A 7,186-nucleotide genomic window follows, 5' to 3' on the forward strand; every position below is an offset into this window, starting at 1 on the left:
TAATGGAACTATGGTGTTGCCTAGGGTCCCACAAGATTTGGGACCTCTGACTTAACAAAAGTTTTGTTATATAACTCTATATTGTAATTTTGTTCGCAAAAATAGAAGATCAAGTTACCCAACGCTATCACTTCCTTAATGTGATTTAATTTTGGAAAAGACATTATTCGGAATGAAAGTTTTTTTTTATATAACTCTATACTAGGTTATAACCCGGAAACTTTTCGGGTAGGAAAATTTAATTTACAAAAAATAAAAGTATAAAAATAACACCTTTAACATCTAAAGTATCATCTTTCCCTTTTCTCCACCATAAACTTTTAATTCGGTTTCTTGTCACTTACAAACATGTTACATACTTGTACATTACACTTTTTACCTAGTTAAATCATGTTTTATTTCATATTTCACCTTGTTACAAGTTACTGGAAACATTGTTGCATATTATTACACAACTTAATTAACAAAATTACTCATTATAATGTTTTAAAAGAATAAAAAAATAAAGAAATATGGCAGCCCCAATTCAGCAAAATTCAGCCCCATATAGTTGGGCTTTGTGGGCTAGTTTCAAGGTGTAACCCCTTCTAAACACTTCCAAAGCCCAACCCATTGAAACCCTAATCCTTCCCCCTATAAATACCACTTATAACCAGCCTCCCTACCACTTTTGCAACACTAAAAACTCTCAAAACATCCTCCAAACCGTAGCTGAAAGCAAGGGTTCGAGCAGATTGACACCCCTTCACGAAAATGAGCATAACTCACTCATTTCTTAACGAAATCACTTGATTCTTTTTCCTACTTACTTGGATAATCATGGGGTTCGATTCCTAGACTTCTCCTTGGAGAAATCAGACCTGGAAATGCCCCGAAATCGTCCATAAACTTTCTGTTTGTTTTTATGTTTATCAAAAACTTGTTTAAACCTATGTAACTTGTGTTCAACTTATCCCATGGTTGGTTAAGCTTAAAAACAAGGTTGAGACATTTAAAATCAGAGGATTAAACCTCATAAACTTGGTGTTTTGTCTAGGGTTTCAACCCACAAATCATGTCAAACATAGCCTTTGATACATGAGTGATTAGGGAACAACTTGGGTTGTCTTACATACAATCCTCACGTGATTTGATGATTTCTCTATAGTTAGGTTGTTTATGTTATTGTGCAAATCCTAGTTCGTGACCCTCCTTGGTTGTTGTTACACCAAGTGAAGTGGTGAACATTCAAGGGGTTCCTAAATGGAAGCATGTCCTTCCTACCCCATACATGACATCTATGATAATACGAGGTGTCTAAATGAAGATCCTAATCTTCTACCTCCTACTTGAATTATTGGACTAAATAATATGTAGTACCTAACCTAAGTATATATATACACTCATTCGAACCTTTGATGTTGAACTTGTGTTTATATGTTAAAGTAGTAGAACATCACCTAAGACCTAAACCTTGTTGTGATTCTTATGGGTGTTCAACTCATGAAAACATTATCATAACCCTTGTGGTTACCAAGTGTCATACAAGGGTTAGTGTTGAAGATGATTATTTTCACATGCTATTCTCATATCTTACTTTTATGTTGTTTTAAATACCGAATCTCGACTCTAAGCATACTAGAACTTTAACCCTACACATTCAACTTTCTAACCCCATCAACTTCGTCACATTGGATAATCGGAAAGCATATGCAAATTTGTGAGTATACTCGCAACCCCCTTTTTTATGTTTACCACTTTTTGGGGTGTAACATGTTTTACTATTAAACTACACTTAAACTTATTCTTTATGCAATGCACAAACAATCCTTATACATGAATACTATGTTATGATACTTGATGCTTACGTGGACCATACTTATGTGATATGTTTTAGTCATTAGCTCTCACGAGCCTCCCTTCGACATGTATAGCGCTATAGGAGTAACGCACCGCCCCCCTTAAACTTGGGTCATCTTGAATTAATTAAACTTACTTGCGTAAACAGAGGTTGGCTAGAAATATTGCATGCCACGATAGGTTGATCTCGTATAAACTAAGTTGCCATGTGGATTCGTTTTAAACTTTTATACTTATACTTAAACTTATGCTTAAACTTGTATACTCGCCTTTGCTTTTGCATTGAACTTTATTTTAAACATGTTACAGGTTGAGGATGATGATGCTATGAAATGAAGTAGCGTTGATGCCTAGATACACATATAGACGTTTAGGTTTAATCGTTGTATCAATTTTGATTATGTTGTATTCTAATTCCTTTGAACTTGACGTTATTTGATTTCTTTGTAACGTTGACAAATGAATTATGAAACGAAATCGGTTTATTAAATATTGTCACAAATAGCGTTATGATGTCTCTAGCAATCTTCACACTTCGTCTCATCCCGATGTTTCCGCCATTGGTTGGGGTGTGACAGATTGGTATCAGAGCCATAACTATAGGGAATTAGGAAAAGTAGGAATGCTTTAACCTAGTCTATAGTTCTAGAGCCTTATTCGTACGTTTTACTAAAAACTACTTGCATGCTATCTTATTTGCTTTTATTTATTCTCTTGATCTTGTAAGCATATGTGTCACTTATGCGTTAACACTTAACATGCTATACTTATTTTTATTATGTGTTAATACCTGTTTCATCGTCTTATCCTTTATGTGTGTTCTTGACATACTTTTTATGCATTAATATTCGTTTCATCATTACACTTTTATTGTGATATTCTTGACATGTTATACTTGTTTGTTTAATCTTTAATATACACTTTTCCTCACGCGTTTTACTCGACTATTCTAAATCCGACAACACACATATTGCACAAACGAGACGAGTCCACCAAAATAGGCGTGAAACCCACAATTTGGTGAATGACTCTCAATCCTTCTACCTTTCTTTTTACACGGAATTCACCACCAAGTTACGAGTGAAATCCTCACCTTGATGGAGAAATTCGAATTTCAAATTCTAGTGGACCCTCGTCAACACGTCGAAATTAAATTTTGACCCGACGAGTACCAACCACACTTAGGATACGAAATCGTCAAGTTAGGGGTGAAACCCGCACCTTGTCGACTAGTTCCACTCCTTGGCATTTTTTTTTTCTCATAAATCCCGCCAAGTCTCGAAATTTCGATTGATTTGGGACATGTAGTAACCGGAAGGGTAAATACCGTTAACCGACTTGTCGGCGAGAGTATTTTACCTATTAGGCCAAAGCATGCTCCTCAAATTCAAAAGACTTTTCGACCACTTTGGTTAGTCAAAGTTCCGTTTTGGAACACTCCAAACTTTGGTCAAACATGTGTTTCTATTGTTCATTTTATACGATGCAATCTTTCAACCTCGAGTTTACCTTTGATTTCTCTTTTCACACGCACAACATATCGAACCTTTTCGATACATTTATATATGCATGATTTTCATATAATTTAAATTCATATTCCTTGTAACAACTAGTGGAGAGGTATCATCGAGATTGGAGTGATTTCCTTACCTTGACGATTAACTCCACTCCCCCTTTTCTTAAAAACGACCTCACCAACGAGTTAGGGGTGATTCCCTTACCTAGGTGATCGTTACCAAAACGTCTCTTCAAAATATCTTATTATGCAAACTCGATCATATTTTATACCCAAATTGTTTATCATTATTCAAAATACCCACTCATACCAATTTCAAAATACATTGATTTGTCAAAACGTACTCAATTCATATACACGAGATTCTTAATCATGTCTTAAAACATTTTATTACGCAAACTTCAAAACCTTACGAAATGCTACCTATCAATTTAATCGGCCCAATGAAACTCTTGCCCATGAACTTCGTATTCGACTTAATCACTAAAACTTGCTCACATTATATCGTCATACTAGAGACTTCCATTCTTAATTGAAACCAAACCAACCTTTCTCAATTACCTATAGGATCTTATAGATATTATGAGATCGTTTTACCAAAGAATATTTCCAACATCAACGAACCATTTGTCAAAACCCTTTAAAATGAACACTAAGACCTTTGATAAATCCCTTTTCCAAGGATCAACGTATTCACAAAAACTCCAAAATTTCTTGTTTTGATGAAACGAACTTACCTTTTTCTACACCTATTTTCCAAAACACGTGGGCAAGAAGACTCCATGGGGACCGACCATCTTCGGATTTCGTAAACTCTTTTAAAACAAAGGTAGCATTTCCATTCATTACAAAATACGATATGCATGACCAATAAGTACTTTATATCCTCTTACATATGCAAACTATATTCTACCTTTCAAACCAAGCTCAATCTAAATTTGATTCAATAAACTCAACGTTTCGTTTAAACAACTATACATGCATATCATCATACACATTTTGGTCGATACCTCGCGATAACATCATTTATATCATTCGTATTTACGTACTCGACCTTTTGAATGTTTATTACACTTAGATCCGTGATGTCCCAACGAACACTATATACGCAATATTTATTTTTCATGCCTACACCTATGTTCATACGTTTTATGCTTGTACTCATACACATACTACTTATACGTTTTACGCTTCTGCTTGTACACATACTACTTACACATTTTATGTTTATGCTCATACATACATGCGTATTCATACTTAAACTTATGCTCATACTTTCATCCTTACTCATGATTCATACATTCGTACCTATACGCGAGCGTAACCTGAGGGATTCGCTTGCGTGGGTCCCACACATACTTAAACATGGACTTGCTTATATACTATATTCTTGTACGTACACATTCTAAACTTTTTTATGTATACCCCGATGCATACACAACTAGTACAAGCTATGCGGATCATGCGACGATCAAAATAATCACGGGTGCACACGGGATTATAGTGATAGGCGTATGAGAACCATAGAGTGTGCTACTGCGTATGGTAATACACGGAACGTAACATGACACCGAAGACGAAACGGACGTAACATGGTAATACTAACATTTTCTCTAATGGCCACCAAACTTTATCGGTAATGTTCCACCGAATCTTGCCCCATTTCTTTTTCAATATTTAGGTTACGAAAAAGCAACCAACTATGAATTTGTAAGCATAGGAAAAAAATCAATAGAAAGTAAATGAAATTATATCAAAATCCTAATTGTCAAGTTATTTATCAAATCTAAAATCACCCTAAACACTTTCGCAAATAATGAAATTAAAACTCATTCCAAGAAAAAATTACCATTGCTGCATTTGCTTGACCACCATATATCAACACTGCATGAGCCTAAAAGATTGCGTAATTAAAATCAACATAATATGTTCAAATATATTGTAGAGAACTAAAAAGCTACTGTTTTAGATTGATTTTGGAAACTATGGTTTATGAGGTCTTAAAAAGATGGTCCCAAAAAACTAAGGGAAATGTGGACATATAAAAGAAAAGGTATGGTGACATGTATTAGGACCTGTAGTAGTAACAGTCATAAAGATGACCTTCTTTTGTAACCCTTGCCATTTAAGTATAAATAATGGAATGTATTGCATAAGAGGATAAAGACTCATGATAATGTCAAACTTGCAATCCATTAAACCTGCCTCAGCCTCTCTTCAATTCAAAGTATTGTCACATTAGAAAATGTTAAAACCAAAGCATTCCCACAAAATTTACATCATAGGAGAGGTAATGGGCTTGGGTCAAAACAGGGAATTTCTAGTGTGTGTTAAAAGGGGTCTGGTCACATAAGCAAAGTAGGCACAAAAAACACTTGTAATCAACATTTTATTAACTTTATAAAAAAAGATTGCAATTACATATGAATACAAATACAATATTATTTTCGACCAAATGGTAAAAGGTTGAGTCCGAATGGTAAAGCCATTGGAGTTAAGGTGTTGCTCCCCTTGAGATCAAGGGTTTGAGCATCGCCGAAGGCGGATTGTTGTAAAAATGTCGTTAAAAAAACAAATACAACATTATTTAAACAATTATGCATATAAATACACTTCGGATTACTTTCGACCCGTTTAACCTAATTCACCTGTCAAACCCATTTATGAAAAAATGGATTGAAATTGTTTCCTCTACTTATTTGGAATGCTACACTAACACATAAGAAATCACATTCAATGATCATTTTCGCAATTTGAATGATCAAAACAACATAGTGACAAAAAAATCATTTTCATGGCATAAATTCGATTTGAAAACCATTCACTCCTAAAAAATATAAAAAGATTTTGCTATTTCAATCCTGTAAACAGTCTCAAAAAAAGAATTTCCCATGAAACAAAAAACATGCGAGTTAGGTAATTGAGTTAACTAACAACCAACACTTACCTGATGATAGTCATTTGTTTAAGGTTAATGTGTGTGTAGATTTTGTCTTTTGCCAAAGCAGACCTCTCACTGCCAAAGTCTACACTAACACAATAAGAACAATGCTAACTCAATAACATAATGCTATGAAATATTTAAAAATACATAAAAACTAATATACCTTCAAGAACATACATCCAAGTATCCAACAACGAATCTTTGTCATCAAACATTTGGAATTAAGCTAACTTCAGCTACAAATTGAAGATGAGTTTCCATCCAATTCATCCATAGTTTCCCTACTCCCCTACATAACAAAAAAAACATTAAAGTTGTTTTATGATCTGTAATCGACAAAATGGGTCAGACGAAGTAACAGGCTGGAACACGTTTTGACAAATATAAAGCGGGTCAAAACATGACCTCTAAAAGTATGGATTCGCAAAACCTCCTAATTAAAGACAACAACAACCAAAAATCAATCAAAACCTTAAAATTTTTTAATCAAGTCATTCAGATAGAAATAAAAAAAAATCAAAACCAACATATGTAGCAACTAGTGATTCAACTCACCAAAAATAAAAGTCCAAAAGACATATATAATTAACTAAAAGATATTTAAATTTAACAAAGTTCAAAAATTAAAACAAATGAATCTATATAAAATAAGGAGATATTTAAATTTGTAAACAAAAGTCACTATCCAAATTTGAAAAGTGGTTTAAATGTTATCGATTAAAATTTTTAAATATTAGTTTAAATTGTTAAATTATACATTTAAATTAGAGTTAATTGCTCGGATGGTCCTTGTGGTTTCGCGTTTAGTCCCTACCTTTTGAAAATAGCAGGTATGCTCCCTATGGTTTACATTTTGTTACTTGAATAGTCCCCTAAGTAGATGTCAG

The 7,186-nt window shown here is 33.8% G+C and overlaps 1 long non-coding RNA gene across 1 annotated transcript; it reads right to left on the reverse strand.

The window, feature by feature from the left end:
* Positions 1 to 4,972: 4,972 nt before the first annotated feature.
* On the reverse strand, positions 4,973 to 6,595 carry LOC110898551. The gene is made up of 3 exons (XR_002569491.2): positions 6,463 to 6,595; positions 6,303 to 6,381; positions 4,973 to 5,249 (listed from the first exon to the last, which is right to left on the reverse strand). It is a non-coding gene; the product is annotated as an uncharacterized LOC110898551 (long non-coding RNA).
* Positions 6,596 to 7,186: the final 591 nt, after the last annotated feature.

The sequence above is a fragment of the Helianthus annuus genome, chromosome 13 (genome assembly GCF_002127325.2).
Source record: "Helianthus annuus cultivar XRQ/B chromosome 13, HanXRQr2.0-SUNRISE, whole genome shotgun sequence".
NCBI lineage: Eukaryota > Viridiplantae > Streptophyta > Magnoliopsida > Asterales > Asteraceae > Helianthus > Helianthus annuus.